Below are 18,063 nucleotides of genomic sequence, written 5' to 3' on the forward strand. Positions count from 1 at the left end.
AAAGGACTAGCTACCATAGTTTTCTACAACATTTACTGATTAAAGATGCATCAAACCTTCACATCTTCCCTCTTGACCCACCACAAATGACAAATTTGAAGGATTCAGTAACCTCAGCGCTAATTAAATGAGTATCAGTGGGAAAGTTTCAAAGAGGGTATCCCACTTAAAGCACCATGTTAACTCTCAAGCTATTAAGCATCTAGGTATTTTCCTAAATTCCTGTAATTAAGGGTTAATAGCTGGTTAATAACTGGAAAGATTGGTCAAGCAACAATGCACTAAGATTCATATTAAACTGAAACAAAGCAGATTAATTACAATGAATGAGAGAAAGTGAGGTTGGTAGAACAGAATGGATGGAAATTTTAAGAAAAAAAAAAATATTAGTGCAGGTAAAGAAAAAGCCCTGTGAAACTTGATGCTTTTCAACAAGGAGAAAAAAAAAAAAAAAAAAAAAAAAAAAAAAAGTGGAGTTTAGCAAGTCCAGCACAGACTATTCTGATACATATTAACTGTTTTTGGAGCATGCTCACAACTGAAAAAAAAAAGACCCTAAATCAGTTTCAGAAAGGGGAGTAAAGCATTTTAGTATTTTAGATACCTTTAAATAAATACTTGAATTAATCCATTAAAAATCTCATGCCAAAGTGGGCATCTGCAGAACTGTATTTATTTGATCCATAATCAGGAAAAGTTAATCAATTTGAAAAGACCAGAAATTTTCAGTCATTGAAGCCAGAGGCAATGCAGTTTAATTGAATTCATAATCTAATATCACAAGAAAACAGAAGTTAAAATACCTTAGTAAGGGCACTAGAAAAGTTACTAAATTTCCACCTCTTTTTGAAAGTTTTAAATGAAAATAGGGCTACAAAATTCAAACTGTAGAATCAGTCTTACATGTTTAATTATGGCAAATAATTGCTGAAAAAAGTGGGACAGAAAAAAAATCCAGTCTATAACTCTATGGAGTAAAGAACTGCTATAAAAAATGAAATAGATTGAATGTCATGATGCGAGCACAAAAGATAAAATATACTTGACAGAAACTTTAGAATTTGTATCTTGTAAAACAAGACATTTGGATTGTTTAAAAAAAATCTCTATGTTCCTATCATGTGAGCCTTCTCTAATAGTATTAGTGACGCTACATTAAAACCTTGAATCTAATGTAGACCTAAAGAAAGGTAAAGGAGCATTTTTTTGAATTATATTGATTGTTTTATATGTTGATGCTTGACTGATTTGTTTTGTTATGTAACTTGTCTTATTTGGACAAAAATGTACAGTGTGGGCAAGAGTAAACTCTCTTTTTACAGGTGTAAAGTATACTCACAGAAAGCTTATAGACTGTCTGGAGGTAGGCTAGCACAGTTACTTAGTGAGTCCTGCACATTTTTATATAGAAAAAAAAAAAACCAACAACAAAGTTTTGGCAACAAAACCCAGCAACTATAAAGAAGTTGCTCCAGCACAGCAGAATCACAGAACTACACAAACACTGATACTTCCACTGAATACTTGTCCTAATACAACCTAGCCAGCAGCTCAGCAGCTAACACTGGATTCCGTTAACAAACTGTACATTGCATTGTGAAAGTCTTTTTAACCTCTTAAATAACTTATTCTGGATATCCAAATGTCTTTCAACCGTAAACATATATATATATCAAATGGCATGTAAAAATAATGCCAAGCCCAGTTTAGCAGTGCTGATATGACCAAGGGGGATGAAATAGGCATTTAAAAAGGACAAGGACCAGATGCCAGGAGGCTCTTCTTGTTCAGCTAGCAATAAATGCCTGGATGGCCTGGGAGGCAAGTTTACTGAGGTAAAACATGTGGCCTGAGTGAGATGCCATTGAGCGGGAAAGCAAGAGCCATGGGAGAGAGAAGATAAACTACTCTGGCTGAAAGAGCCTCCAGTTTTCAGATCTTAGCCTTTAATACAGTATTCCTTTAAAAGTTCACACAAGCAAAGATTGATATCAGTCTTCCATGAGAGCTAGAGGAATCAAGAGGGTCAACACTTTAGAATGTTTATAAAATAACTAATTACCAGTATACTCCCTACAACACTGTGACCCAGACAGGGGGTGAACAAACACATCTATGAGCAACTGAGAATTCTTGTGTCAGGGAGAAAAGAAAGGCACCTTTCACCAAGGAAAACACCAGCATGATGAAAACGGACAGAAGCAAATACGCTGCTGCTTACTCTAGAAACCTCAGCAAAAAATCCAACCCTTAATGCGGCTTTAAAGGAAGGATGTCAACAAGGAGGAAAACCATCACAGATTAGTGTAGAAGAGACAATTCTGTTACTGCTTTGGTAACACCTACTAAGTCCACTTATCCCTCGTTAAAACGCATTTATAAAATGAAGCACAGGAGTCAGTTCTGTACCTTCAGAGCAGTCGGCTGGGGGGCCTGCTGGCAGTAAAGCTTATTATACACCCAGGGATTTGGGCCATCAGAGCCCACCACCAACTCAAACCTAAGGCACAACACAGCTGCTACTTTGAACGTTTCCTGCTGTGTAAGAAATAATTAAGGATGTATGAGCAGTATTCAAGAAAGCATTTATATCAGAGAGGGCAAGCTAATTCTACCTGCAAATAAAGAGTTAAGTGACGTTGCATCACAGAACAGACTAAAGGCGAAACAAGAGTTAAGCAAGATGTGATGTGTAATAGAGAGGCCAGGCTCTGAATTATAACAGTGCAAACCACGACATTATTTCACATTTTAGAACTTATTTACTCAAGAAGGCACATGTTCCAAAATGAAGTTACGGATCTCTATTTCGATTTAAGATACAGGGGAAAAAAAAAAGGAGAAGCAACAGAACACACTTATTGATGTATATAGTGAAAAACAAAGGCTTGTTGAAACGTTTAGTACCAAGCTGGTACTATTTAAATATTATGTGGAAAGATGAGAGAGAGATGGCAAATCTAGACTCTTGTGTTCAGGGCAGTCCTTGCTGAACTTCAACTTCAGTGGCACTTGCTCTTGGTTTTGGCTCCCTTCACGCACAACCCATCACCCATTGCACCTGACATCCCCAGACTAATCCACCGCTAGGGCCAGCGCTGTCTCTCTTTGGCCCAGGACTCTGTTTCTGATTGCGGGGCCGTTCCCAGCCAGAGGGACACACGCCTGGTTCAGCAGGCACCCTGCGCGGCCCGTACAACTATTCCTCATCCCCTACAGAAGAGGCTGGGAGACAGATGGAAGCGCTCCACAGACCGGATTCAACCCCTAAGTTGTTTAAAGGGACCCTGGCCCAACTGACATTAGGTTGCTAATAGCTTTAATGCTGCTTTAAAAAAATAAATAAATCAAAAATAACTCAACCCACCAGTTTTGGCAAAATACAAAGTTAGACTTGCAACCCCTTGACTGGAAGCAGTAAGATAATTAAAGAGGGTTGAATATTTGCTTGAGACAGACTCCCCACAGGAAATCTAAAGATCATACCTGTTGCTAGCAGGTTGCTACTGTTACTTTGAATAACAGAAGGCAAAGCTTAGGAAAGGGATAAGTTTTACACTAGTACCAGGATATATGTCCTCTGGTCAGCGGACACTGTAGATGCCATCTGTTTATTTTTATTTTATTTTTTATTTTACTATTTTATTTTTATTAACTTTCAAAATGGCTAATTGCCTGTGTATTCCCTGGGGCTTTTCTCATACACACAATATGAAACTTAATTATACTATGATTTTAAGTTGCTCAGGATTATTTTTCCAGCTTTCTAGACACAGATTCTTACCGTCGGATTTGATTGATTTTTCTTTTTCTCAACCCTTCTAAGCATGCAAAGAGAATCCCGCCTTTGCTTTCTCAAATAAGCTCCTGAATCCCAGCTTCCTGAAAAGCAGGATCTGCAGCTGCATATATAATAAAAAATAAAATAGAGCAGGGCAAATGGCCACACTCTGGGCTTGGCACCAGTTATCATGGTATAGCTTGTGGCTGTACAACTAAAATCCTGTCCCTCTGAAACAGCATGGCCAGATCCAGACAGCCTTTTGGAAATGGTCCACAGTCTATACTAACCCCAGAACTATGCTTGGGCATAATGTGGGAGAGTGTTAGTTGGCACAAGACAAAACTGTGTCACGAACAGTACTAAATTTGTAACAGTACAGACAGTTGCATGCCATATCCATTCCTTATTTAGTTCCTACTATAAACATATATCATGATTATAGTTCCCAGTTGCTTCTGGAGAATATCATTTTAAGAAGTGAATTCCATAAGTAGCCAATGCATTTCAGAATTAACAGGTCACCTTTTCCAGGCACGAGAGCTTCTAGCTTTAATAACACATCCTAATCTAGGCTTTTGGTGAATATTTGTACTCTCTAGGTTTTAGATTTTTTTAGTGTATTCGGATAGACAGAAGATGAGCATCTGGGATCTGACTTCTTCGTTTTAGCAAGCCTGGATTGCTGTCAGTATTGTACTGGACCAGACTGTCAGCTGCTATAAAGTAGGCATAGCTCTAGTAACAAGTAGCCAATGTACAGCAGATTAGACTCCTCCCCAGACTTTACCTGCATCAGGGTGGTGAGCAAGGACAAAATTCAAATACTTTAAAAGGTCACTGTTTTCTGTTTTTTTTTTTTTTTTTTTTTTCTTTTCTTTCTGTAATTAACACACTCATCCATGTCTTCACAAATTTATTCTAAATCAGAAATCCTGACTTACTTTTCCTGCAAACACAAATGAAAAGAATTTACACTTAATTTGTACAAAAATAAACATAAGTAACAAGTCTTTGTTCACACAACAGAGGCATATCATTTTTTTTTTTTTTCCAAAGGAAAACATAACTACTCTAGTGTAAACTGGATGCAAATTTTATACTTAGGAAGAATTACTGTCTCTTAAACTTTGTATAGATGTAAGTGATTATGCAGTGTCACAGGGTAATGAAAAATTAGAAAAATTAAAACTGAGTACAAAACATATACTCCTTTCATAAATGCATACCTATAAGTTATCTCAATACATGCTTCTCTAAGGCTTACCTTGAAATAGCCTTCAAATGTAATGGTATTGACAAAACTGCATATTGTTCTGTGAAACCTCAACCTGCCATTGATAACTGTTGGAGTATTGGCTTCCAATCTGGTCCACTGAGCTCTGAAAAATTAAAATACCAAACAATGCTGCCTTGTCCCTTGCCTAGTGTACCACTCCCAGTCATTGAACTCTTCTACCCACATTTGCCTGGGAGTACTTTAATCGTAGCCCCTTGAATTATATGTGCAACTTCTGTCTTTCAAAAAGTGACATGAGCACATGCATAAAGATGATCACTCCAGTTAACCAGAAAACTATCAGATCTGCCAAAAAAAACAACAACAACAACAACAAAAAAAAAAAAAACTAAAATACAAATGCCCTCCCACATCAGTGAAGTAACAAACTTCTTAACTCTCAGCAACAATAACATTGCTGCCATGAGACAGGCATATGTTTCTCACAGATCTTGGCCTAAATCCTAGTTCTGATGTGGAAAAAGAAAAAAGAAAAAAGAAAAGTAATAAACCATCTTGTCGAAAAAAGAAAATATGACTTTAGATCCAGAATTACTATGGTCCTTTTTCTGTTTTCTCTGATATGCTGCCCAGAATACATACAGTGACATTAGAAAAAGACGAAGCTAGGATATAACTGGTCAATACTGTCATCTCCATTTTCTCTGGTTTCCTTTGGACTCCCTGACAAAATATTTAATTTCATATGAATGTAAATTCTTTTATCGAAGATTTCTACTTTTCACAGTTGCTTAGGAAAAAAAAAAAAAAAAGAAAAAAAAAAGTCTGGTTTCCAAAGGTAGATCCATTCTGCTATCATTCTAAAACCTGTTGTGTTAGATTGAGCTGGAAGAGAGACAGCTAATTTATATGCCTCCAAGTCACATTGTTCCATAGCATCAGTAAGTAGGGAATGTAGAAGACTGACTAAAACCAAGTTCATCAGTACTATGGATTGACTTGGAGATGGTTTTGAAAGTATGTTCAGGACATCAGCAGCGAGCATGGCTGGATCTGACAGATGAAGACTGTCCTGGTGCTGGCTGCACACTTAGATGCTGAAACATAAACCAGTCCAATGCTACCTGGTAAGCCATGGTAGAAGCCAAGTGGCACTTATTTAGAGCTGTTAATTGTCTTCACTCTGTGGAAAAAATGTGAGGACTATGCTTTTTGTCAGAATATGTCAAAAGAAAGTCAGGAGACTTGTGCTTTGCTGTACACTGAAAGACACTAATTACGACAGCAGAGCAAGTGGGCACAAGGCCCCCAGTCATGGAAAAGCAGTGAGACTTCCAGATTTGACTTCTGGGTAAGCCTTCAGAGAATCACCTGAATATTCTGTTTTTTTTAAAACTGGAGAAGAAACTTTTTAACAGTGCAACATTAAGCACTAAACTTATCCTGCATATCTAAACTCACTGGCACGAGATGGGAGAATACCACACACAGTCATTCTTTTAATCACCAGCAGGAAAGTTTCTGTAGGTTTGGAGGACAGGCTAATCCCAGAGAACTAGTATTTTTTTTTTTCTTTATTCCAAATTCGTTTATATCCAGCCTCCCTTCAGAATCATCCATGTAGCAGAAAAGAAAAACAAAGTTATTCTAAGAATGAAATGTTTTACTTCAATGTCAGTTGAAGGAAGTACTACCACATACTCTGACAATTATATCAAATTAAATGCAAAGAGCAGAATGTCTAATGCCATGTGGAAGAGTTAGTGCAAGAAATAGCTACCTGAGTAACCTCCCCCCCTGCTCCCCTTTGAGATCCGCTCTAAACAAGTCATATGGCAGCACTTTTCTCCTTTTATGGGCAAAAAAAAAAAAAGGAGAAAGGAAGTCAGCACCACAAGCAGGACTGCACTGCCACGTGAATCGAGAAGCTCAAAGCTGTAAGACTACGTGCTCATGCCTACCTTGGTGAAATGAGAACACACACCCTGGAAGAGGAATACCATGAATCAGTTGGCAGGCACTTACCGCGTATATAACTATGTCACAAAATATTTCATGCCTGCTGAACTAGAGAGCGTACTAAAAACCAAAGGAGAGAGGGCATGTAACATATTTGTATTTGCTTATCTAACATCTTCTTTCTTTATGTGAATGGCCTATCACTAGATACAAATCTCTTCTTTTGGAAGCAGCTGTAGTGATAGTATGACTCAGAGCAGCAATTAAAATGCGTTCCCGTGAACTATAGTACTTTCTCCTGCGTATATTTCTCTGCCAGTTACATGCTGCCTCGGTGCCCAGCACCCACTCCCAGTGCCGTGGGAGTTTATTTTTTGTTCAGCACCAAGCTGTGGTCTACAAGACAGTCAGAGAAAGTTACCAATTATCTGACATAACACAGCTTGGCCTTTTCAAGAAAACTGTTAGAATGTCATTAGCTCAAAACTCGGGAAAGGTAAATGATATAGAAAATTCCCTATGTATCAGGCAAAAAGGAATAAAAGCCTTGTTGTTCTTTTATCAATAGGAAGAAAGAAATCATTGTTTCTGCCTCAATAGTTAAACCCCTAAATCGTATGAGAGGACTCCTACCTATAAAAAGCTGAAGAATTGAGAGACAAGAAAGCCCTTTTCTCACCATGCAGAGCTGATGGGACCACAATGTTGTAAGAATTCCCATTTCCTCTCCAACAACAGGCAGTCAGGTGCATCAGCCAGACCACACATAATGTATGTACATGCATACAGCGAACCTGCAGGGCACCTGCAGACACCCTGTGTGGAACTGGGTACTTATCTGTCAGCCGTACAGGTACCTATCATTGACCAAGAGCCACCTCGCTTTTCCTCAGCTGCTGATGCACAGTCATTCAGCATTTTATTTGAGTGCTTCAACTTTATATTCGACTGCTTTGGGACTCATCCTGAAAACAACTGAATTCAATTACATGAGTTACGCTTGCTGGGTTGCAACCCACGCATCAAAGTTAACACACAGATAAGCATTGGCCAGGTCAGAGTCTCTGTCCTCAAAGCATTTTTTTTAAAGGAAGGAAACAGTCTTCCCACTTATCAGATCATCATCGGGTCAGATCAGATGGCCAAAACAGCAGAGCTCTGGAAGGAGTTTAAAATAATCCCACCGTTTTTTGAAGTCTAGCACTGCTATTACATGGAAAATTAAATTCATTAAATATATATATCTATATATCTCTATATTTGTTATTGGTAAAGATTATGATTTGCTCCTGGGAAGCTTTCAAGTGTTACCAGTGGGTCTTTAACTCTCTTTTGACAAACGTTATTTCAGTATAAACAAGGGATATTTCTTTAAAAAGTAGTACTTTAACCTGTAGGTGTCCCTTTGCCTTATAAATAAATTAGAAAGCACTGAATAACTGCAATTGCAAAAGTACAAACACTTTATTACGATTGTGGTGAGTCAGACTGCCAGGATTTGGCAGCCCACAGTGTTCCTCAGCAGCAGAACAAAAGGGGATTTTTTAGGCGGATTTACTTTTGGTTCAGTAAAGGACAACATGATACTGTCTGTGCCATAATGAATCAAAACCTCAGTTAAACACAGGCGTAAGTAGTCAGACCACAATAATTTTTGTCTCACGGTATAAAAATGGACAAGAAGATTATCTATACTTCTAAGGCCTCTGATATGTATGCTCTCTCAATGTCTTTTGGATACAAAAAACAATAAAAGTAGTAATATTATCTAGTTGCAGAACTACAAATCTGTTCTGCAGGCAGCATATCCCCAGAATACTTCAAAATCAGGAATTATTTTCTATTTTCCTCTTGAGTACAAGAGGTGTTCATACAAAACAGTCAGTGGATTTTTTAACACCTTCTATAATTAAAAATATAAACCCAGTAGACCTAAGTATTGCACTCCCAACAAAATCTTTCATGTATTCAGAGCATGAAACACATTTTAAGAGAGACTCATTTTCTAGCTTCCCAATCATGATCTCATTTGGACTCACAAACCGTTCCCACAGTAATTGATATTACAGTGCTCTGCTGTAATACAGTCTTCTGAGAGGGTGAGGAAAGTGTTCCAGTCCTACAGAGTATTTATGCTTTAATAATAAAAATATAGAAAAAACAGTTGCAAAGTATCAGCTCCCATTTCCTCTGCTGCCATGAAAAACCCAATCAGTTATTAGGCAGATGACTAAAGTCTTATTTCCAGAAACTTCCAAAGATGCCCACATCCATCACAAAATCCTTATTTACAGGAGTCACCAGAAGTCTACGGATGATCCTTCAAGGAGAACATCATAAAATTATCAAACAATTCAGTAAAAGAAGTCAGACTACGTATATGTGGGTGGGAAAAAATGTAACTGATAAAAAAAATCAAGACTGTTCTTGGAAATGAAACATAACAAAGTTAACTAGCCTTCTAAAATATAAAGAGGTTTGAACAACTCAGAGAAATATTATTATAAATGTTTCCCCTCCCCCCAATTTCCACAGCATTAGAAGAACCTCCCCCAAAATTAGGAACAGAAAGTCATCTGTACCAAATAACAAACCAAATGATAAATACCACTGCACATCTCTTATGATGGCTATTTAAACACAATTCTGGAATCAATTTACTTGAGATAGGCTCATACAGATCAGTTACCAGAGAGAGATTTCCTTATTCTCCAAAACCAATCCAGCTCCATCGGTGGCACCATCACTCAGCACTTCCGTACCAGCTAACAGCTGACAGTAATGAATTTCTGCCCCACAGCTCCACACCACCCTTAATATGCATGAGAGAAACCCAAAGATGTACTTTCTCCTCCCCTCCCAGAAAGCCATTAACTCAAGCTAACCTCCCAGACTTAATGTGGGGTTGCTGCAAAATGAAAATGAGGATGACCAGGCTATGTACCAAACACATTGGCAATAAAGAAAGTGAAACAGAAAGAAGGATTTCTTTGAAACGCCTTTGAGAAATAAGAAAAACACCTCTTCCCCCCACTTCTCAACCTAAACACATTCAGCCTAAACAACAGAAATCTTGGTACACTACTGGGCTCAGTTCAGTTGTATACTAGAACCAGCTGTTCTCAGCACCAGCTTAGACCCCCCTGCCTTCCCTGAAGGCATTACTCCAGGCAGGACATGGATCTTTGTAAATCTTACATCTGCCAGCAAAGCACAGATGCAGTGGAAGCTGTTGAGCATCTGGGATAGGACATAAGGCCTGTGTTGGGCAATTCCATCAAACCATGCTCCATTGTGTCCTAACCCACAAATAAAGACGTTCTTTGGAAGGTAACTGCAGTCCACTCTTGCCAAATTCTCGACTTCATCTCCCCAGAAATCTATACTTTCCTTAGACTTACCACTTCATATGAGAACAGAAGCACAAGAAATGGATTCCCACAAGAATGCTGAACATGGCTACAATAATTCCAGTTAGGAACTTGAAGTAACTGGGATAGTAAGCAGGAAGCCCTCTAACCTAATAGGAAACAACGCTGAGAAGTTGGTACCTTAAACATCATTATCCTGGAAGCTCAAGAGATGCCTATGTTATTAAGAAGGGTTTTAAAACCTTCAAGCCTCCACGGGAGGAAAATACAAAGACATTCCTTTCACAAAGAGATGAGGGAAGGAGTCAGGCAATTTTGAAGTTTCAGATGAGAAGACAAGAGCACACCCCCGAGCACCATTTAGCACTTCAAGAGCATCAGTAAAGCAACCACAGAGGAAGTAAAAGAGCTGGATGGTATGCACTTTTCGGGCTAAAATGCTGGCTCACAACCACGCCTCCGCTTGACAGGGAACTGCCCTAACCAACAGTCTCTCCCGGACCATTCCCAGTGAAGGTATGAAATTGAAGAATATTTACTGGATGGAAGAATGAAACATTGATAGCAATCAGATTTCCCTCACCTCAGATTAATGTCTTGATCACAGGGCAGGAGTCGCCCTCCCTTTGGCCTATTTTTTTTTTTTTTTTTTTTTTTCCCAAGTAACACAATTGCAGGTGAAATAAAGGTTTCCTACCACTATGGGACAGTTTATGAGATGCTGACTGTTGTACTCCCCTGGGAGGAGAGAGAGAAGTGAGCTTAAGTTACTTCAAGATGAAAAGAGGACATAGAAACAAGCTTCCCGCTTCATGGGTAATTGATGCAACTAATGCACCATTGAATATAAAGAGAAGAGGGAGAGAGAAACATCATTGCAAACGTTTCTTCCTTGAGTTTGAATAAATAGTTTACACTTATTTATTTATAAGCAAAACAAGGTTTTCAAATCCAGGGGGATCGTTCCTGTCTAAGGATGCCAAAGGCAGTTAGGCACAAAAGAGGTGCCACTCTCCAGAACAGTCACGGGAGTAACAGTGCTGGATGGATGCAGACGTGTAGCTCAGTGTACCTAATTTTCCCTACAGTAAAAATACAGACAGCAATGTGCTTTCAGAAATGAGTTTTAAGAACACCATAGTTAGCTTTGAGGCATCTAACTGTAAAATAGGCCACTCAAATAATTTATGAATTCAGGCTGTAATTCAACAGGGAGAAAGATTTTCCCTCCAAAATCCCATAAATTATACATATATGTATATAAATATAAAGCTTCTTATAGCTACTTAAATTTTAAGTAAAGCCTATGCGTATCAGAGAGCTATAGGACAGTACAGAACAGCTGTCATCTAAAATGTCAGCGTAAGTCCACAGATCCCTTTAAAAACACCAAACTACCTGCACAGCATTATTAAATTGTGCAAGCTCCGATGCCCACATATGACTCAATCTTTCAGAGCTCACCACAGATAAACAGGTGACCAAACGCAACATCCCAATATATTCCATTCCGTGTTCCATATATGACACCTCCCATGACATGTCAGTGCTATTCACAGATCTGAGGGCGACACATTTATGAATCACATTTATTAACTCAAAACCCTGACAAAGAGTGGCAGTTGTGGTAAGCATAAATGACACCACAAGTTTACTGCTAGAGGAACCTTCAAAATTAATTTTTCACATTTTACAAACTTGATAAATTCCTTATAGAGATTTATTGAAAAAATAACTCTCAGACTTAGGCATTAGCTTCACCTTTTCTACTGCCATTCATCCAACTCATGATCTTAAAAGTCAACTTGTACACTGCCACTTCGAACAGGCCTTCCTTCAGAAGTATTATCTTTGACAGGGAAAAAAATAGGCCAAAATGCACAGAAAGTTCCCACAGCACACTAGTTGTGTAGTGTATGGACAAGTTGGTAGACAAGAATATTTCAGCTGTTGGTGACTATTCGTGAGTAAAGTCCATAAACTATGGAAGATGTGAAGATGCCACTCATGAGACTATTTCTAAACATTTAAAATGCATAATAATAAATACAAATCTTTTAAGCACCTGTATGTCCCTGCTGCCCTAGTTCATATCCATTCTATATTTGTCCTGTATCTGCTATTTTTCATGTACAAGCAACTACTGCTACCAAATCAAGAATTTGTATCAAACAGTATATAAAGATGGAAAATAAGACACACGTATTTCATTTTACTTGCAAGTGTAGATTCGAATTCTGTGAAAACAGAAGAATGGTAAAGTCAGTACTTCACAAGAATTAGGACCTATACAACTCCCATCATTCACATTGCTCTCATCATCATTCATACACAAATGCATAGCAGCTTCTATTACATTTTTAATTTAAACAGCAAAATTCAAATTTATGACTCCATTTTTTGCAGCTCTCAAGCTGTCCCGTATTTTAAATATTTTAATTCATGCCTCTCAAACTGTTTTCTCAGATTTACTGTTACTGTTTTGCATTCATAGATAACGTAAGTAGAAGGCACTGCTAAAAGAACGATTGATAATACTGAAACAGATCCAAATACATACTGAATTCAGTACACAGGAAATACTACGAGGTTTTGGCTCCTTCAAATTCATACGTACTATTACTATGCATATTCCTCTGCACACTGATACTATAGCTCAAATTGACATAGTAAGTTTGTTTCCAAGGATTTAATAGGAGACCTAATGATGTCTGAATTGTATACAGGTTTTGGATTTAGAATATTATTTTTCTGTTTTGTATAAAATGTAAACTGAGTGATCAAGTTAATGTGCTACTGCATCTAGTACTAATGAATGTCAGTGATTCCACAAAACTATTTTACACTTTCTCTAAAAACTCCAATTAAAAAGGTATTTGAAAATACATATATTCAATTCAAGAGGTCTTATTTATAGTATCTGTACACCTGTAAAATATAGTTTCTGTTAAAGTAGGAGAATTGTTATTCATCTAAATAATGTCTAGTATTTTTACATACATTTTAACCACTCATTTTGTATAACACATAACCCATGTAAATCTGCAACACACTGCACATGCAAATCCCTGACATCTTTGTGAGACTACTATAGTGCTGAGGACAAGATATTTTAGGCTGACAAAACAGTGTCAAAAATGATGTCATGAAGACAAGCTAAGCACACTAACAATGAATTATCTTCCCAGCACTCTAAAATTCACTAACAGGCTCACTATTATGGCAAAATGACATCTGCTGACAGTTAACTATACAGTAGTACCCAATATCTTCACCATTTTTCCTTTGTGAATTAACCAAGTATTTTTCATTCTAATTACTGGCATACGTTGTCTTTTTAATGACTTGTGACTTGTTTATTTTCTGTTTTTAATAAAGAACAGAAGTTCACAGGCATATGTGACTGCAAAAACAGCAGATGAGAGTAGTGAAAAAGTACAGAGCAGTATACAATAAAATAATGGACAGTCATTAAGAAACCATGCAAATAATTTAGAAAGCCTCTCTTATACTTGCCATAGTTTACATTCAAGTGAAACCTTAATGATCAGATACACTATACTACAGTGGTTCAAAATGTAGCTGAAGAATCTTATTCTTAGTTGCTACTTTATGCTTTTTATAAATTTAAATTAAACCCTTTACACTAGTCTCAGTCTGTAATTTCATTAAAACATTTTGTGAGTTTATGATTTGTTTGTTTTTATTTCAGGCCTGGTGCGTGCCTGCATTTACAAGAACGCAGAAAGGAGAATCCAACATGAGAAATTACAAAGCTCATTCCCTACAAAAATCAAATACCTTGCCAATGTATAAATCTTCTTCATGTCTTACAAAGATATAAAAGTTAGCATAACTGAGAAAAGGGAAGTATCAACTTAGTTCTTCTCTGTGTAATATGAGTTGGGGTATTTTTGTAGACCAATGTTGAGCATGTAAAATTCTTTGCCCACAAGGCAACCTCCTGTCACAACTGCATTTCATTCCAGATCTCCCCACCTAAGTGTTCACAGTCATTTTTTTTTTTTTTTTTTTTTTTTCTGACCTTGCAGATGGCAAGAATAGGAGAAGGAAAGCAAAGCCAAAACATCCCTATCCCCCTCAACTTACCCTTTCCACATGAACATACAAATTGCCTTTAGGAGCTGGTAAACAAAAACAGAGTGCAAAGACTGCCTGTATGGAAATCAAAGACTACCAGAACAGGCTGGAAACAACACACATCACAACCCTCAGCAAGTTATTAGCAACAACGCTGAAAGAATGGGAAGTTAAAAGCCTTTCTGTGCTTCTGGTGAATTATGGAACATTTGATTTTATACACTGGCATCATACATTACCAGGGCCTTAGCATAACAAAACCCAGATAAATAAATCTGAAGCTAAACTGTCTTGAAATTGAATTAGGGGGGGAAAAAAGAAGCAGAAATGCTTGTGTGGTATCTGTTCAGAGATTCAAACGATGAGATGAATTTAACATTGCAGAACGTGTTTTCCATCTGCTCTCTCTCATGCCTAGCCTTCACAATGGTACATCCTTCTAGAAACGGTGCTCACAGCACCCTGCATCCAACCATCTCCAGTAGCTGAAATAGAAAGTTTTCCCTAATAAGCAAAGTTATGAATTTGACCCCCACTTGCCCCCAGCCTCGAGCAAAGGCGTACTGCCTTTTTTTTTTTTTTTTTTTTTTTTTTTTTGATGTTGTTTGATCCATACCCTCAGCCCCCTTACAGCTCATCCTGGCACCTGGGCCCACAGGGAGCTAGGTGCCCACAGCACCTCAGCCTGATGGGGATCCCCGAGGGAGAAACGGAAGCTCCTTTTGGGGCCGAGGCAGTGATGGGACCTCAGGCACGGTCCTTTTGGGGCCGAGGCAGCGATGGGAGCTCCTTTTGGAGCCCAGGAAAAGCCTCTCCCCGAGCCGAGGCTAAGATCTACCAGCAAAACGTTTTACCACGGAGGAAGGGAAAGCAAAGCGTGGCCCTGGTGCCCCATAACCCCACTCGAAGCCGCTGGAGCCGGTGTTTTTTGAGGCAACAGTTGACCGCCTCCCCACCGGCGCCGCCGGCCCCGCCCCCCCCCCCACCCCCCGAGGACGGAGCGCCGCCTGCCCCCACCGGCGGCCAGCCGCAGCCACCGAACCGTCTTACCTGAGCTGCCCGTCGCCGCTGGCCGCTGCAGGGACCCTCGTCCATCCCCCAAGCCTCAGAGACAGCCGGCGGAGCGGCCCAGCCCGGCCCGGCCCAGCCCAGCCCAGCCCCGCGCCACACTCGCAGGCCCGCCCCGCGGTGGCTGCGTGCGGCTGCCGCCAGCCGCCGGCCCCGGCCGGGCGCGGTTCTCCCCCCGGACCCGCCTCCCGCTGCTGAAGGGGGGCCGGGAGCCCCTCAATGTCTCCCCACCGGCCTGTGTAGGGTCACAAGAGGGAGGAGGAAGAGAGGATGAAGCCTCCCCCCCAGTGGAGGGTGGGGAAGGGGCGGCAGGGCGCGGGGGCAGAGGAGGCGGCGCGGTTTGAGATAAGGGAAAGAGGGAGGAAGAGGGTGAGGGGGACACCCTGCCTCTGCGCAGACCTCAGGAAGGGAGATTCGTGCTCCACACGTACCCCCCAGCCCAGCCCAGAAGAGCAGAGACACCCGGCGGTGTCAACCCAGAAGCCACAGATGAGCGGCCCCCACCCGCCCTCTTCCCCTCAGCGACAGCGGCTTTGACCCAAATCGGCCCCGTTTCGACCCAAATCTGCTCCGTTTCGACCCAAATCTGCCCCGTTTCTCGCAATTCCCAGCCTGTCCCCTTCTCCTTTGTGGGCTTTTGACTCTTGGTGTGTGAGTTCAGCAGGGCTGCAAAGACATTTTGTGTGTGTGTGTGCATTTCTGACTTCGCAGAAGGCAGTACTTCCTCAAGATGTCAAAACCAGATCTGAGCCCATTCACAGCTCATGAAAATACTTTGTACTTCCTCTTACTGTTTGGAGGGTTAAGTAAGGTTAGTTGTAAAAGTGGCTATGCGGCACTTGGTTTCCCCCTTCCCCAAAAGCCAGTCTATGGGTCATTTACAGGAAGAAAGAAGAAAAAAAAATCACCTACAAGTAACTATTGGAAGTACAGCATAGGTTTTGCTTACTGAGTTCTGTAGATGCAAGGCTGACCACAAAGCCATTGTAATACTGTCAGTGCACCCATGATTTCACAGCTGTGCTATGCCTTGGGAAAACATGTCAGAGAAAAAGGGCCTCTGTGCACTGAGCAGGTGTGATGCTCTTGAACAAGGCGAGTTTTGCAGTGCTCTGGAGCAGAGCGGCTTGGTAGAGCTGGGAGCATGTAGGATCTGCTGCTGACTTGATTCTCTGGCCTTTCACACCAAGTCAGCGTCCCAGAGCAGCAACACTTACATGCCCAAACTTGTCTTTATCCAGGCTGTGGTCAAATATCCTTGAACTGTTCTCTTTGGGTTTGAAAAATCCAAATTTTCTGGCCAGAAAATAATTCAAGGGACAGAACTGGTCTATTAAAAGCCTTAGTCTCTGTTACGGTGGCACATATTTAATACAGCTATCCTTACAGCACCCGGCTTAGTGGAACACTAAATTGCTGGCTTGCGTTTTTTATCCGCAAGTCTCAAAAAGTACCTTTTAAAAGAAGTAAAAAGCATTGCTCTACTTTCAAGCAGGAAGAAAGGTCACGTGGAAAACTTGAACCAGGAGAGAGAACTGAATCTCAGATTCACAGCTAGCAGCTTAATGTCCCATTTTCCTTGCTTATTTTTCTGGGGCATGTGTTCTGACCACTGTATAATGGACACGTCTTTAACTGGCTGCTGTTACAAAAAGAAAGAGCTGTCACCCATTACTGGTAAATACTCCCGTTCTGTTAGTGTGTGTTACATATGCTCTCAGAATGCCTTCACTGAATGCAGCTGGAATTTAGCCAGAAGAATATTTTGATTCTGGATACTGATAGTATTTAGGAATTAGATATGTCCAACTTTTAAATTCTGTCAAAACAAAGGGACCGTTATATATTGATGAAATGGACTGTAGAACAACTACCCAGCTTTAGCGTCACATACTGCCGTAAGACTGAAGTTGAACAGCCTTTAGGGGGAATGGCAGTTGAGTGATAGATTTCAGATTCTCAACTTTGGACAGTGACGTTACAGACTGGGAATTAATTGTTTAGTCAGCTACTTGTGTATTGGCCATGCCACAGTAACTGTGTGAAACTGCTATGCCAATGCAGATGTGAGACAAATTCAATTTGGGACACATTTGGTAGGATTCAGATTCCTAAATAAAGCTCTTTCTTATCATTTGGACTCGATGAGGTGTCTTACATAGTGCCCAACTTTTGCTCAGAAGAGGTTCCAGAATTCTTACAAAGTTCCATCTCATATCTACCAGCTACGTGTACCTCAAGCACCTTAAGCTTTTTTTGATTTAAGGATGTGCTTGCATTTAGACAGGTAAATTGTACCTCTAATGTCAGGTATGTAGACACTTGAATGATCTTAGACATCGGTCAGGTGTCTAATCTCCCACAGCAGTCATAGTAGTGTCTGGTTCTGGTGCTTTCATATGGGTGTCTCAAGCATCACAAGAAGCAGTCAGGTGCCTACTGGGGAGCGATGATATGGACCAGCCACTACAAAGCTGTGTTATCACAGCTCAAAGCTACCCAGGCTCCCCTGAGCCAAGTCCTGAAGGGGTAAGCAGGAATAT

General features: G+C 40.1%; 1 protein-coding gene across 7 annotated transcripts in view; it reads right to left on the reverse strand.

Moving 5' to 3' along the window:
- Positions 1 to 15,736, reverse strand: part of CYRIA (CYFIP related Rac1 interactor A) — a 57,360-nt gene extending 41,624 nt beyond the window's left edge. The window contains exon 1 of one of the 7 annotated variants that reach the window (XM_035320421.1): positions 15,503 to 15,729. The gene's annotated coding sequence lies outside the window, so the exon portion shown is untranslated. Of the gene's footprint in view, positions 1 to 4,571; positions 4,698 to 15,502 lie in introns of those variants that run through there. The other 6 variants (XM_035320425.1, XM_035320420.1, XM_035320427.1 and 3 more) reach the window with 6 other exon arrangements.
- Between the last annotated feature and the right edge of the window lie 2,327 nt (positions 15,737 to 18,063).

Source organism: Oxyura jamaicensis, chromosome 3 (assembly GCF_011077185.1).
Source record: "Oxyura jamaicensis isolate SHBP4307 breed ruddy duck chromosome 3, BPBGC_Ojam_1.0, whole genome shotgun sequence".
Classification (NCBI taxonomy): Eukaryota; Metazoa; Chordata; class Aves; order Anseriformes; family Anatidae; genus Oxyura; species Oxyura jamaicensis.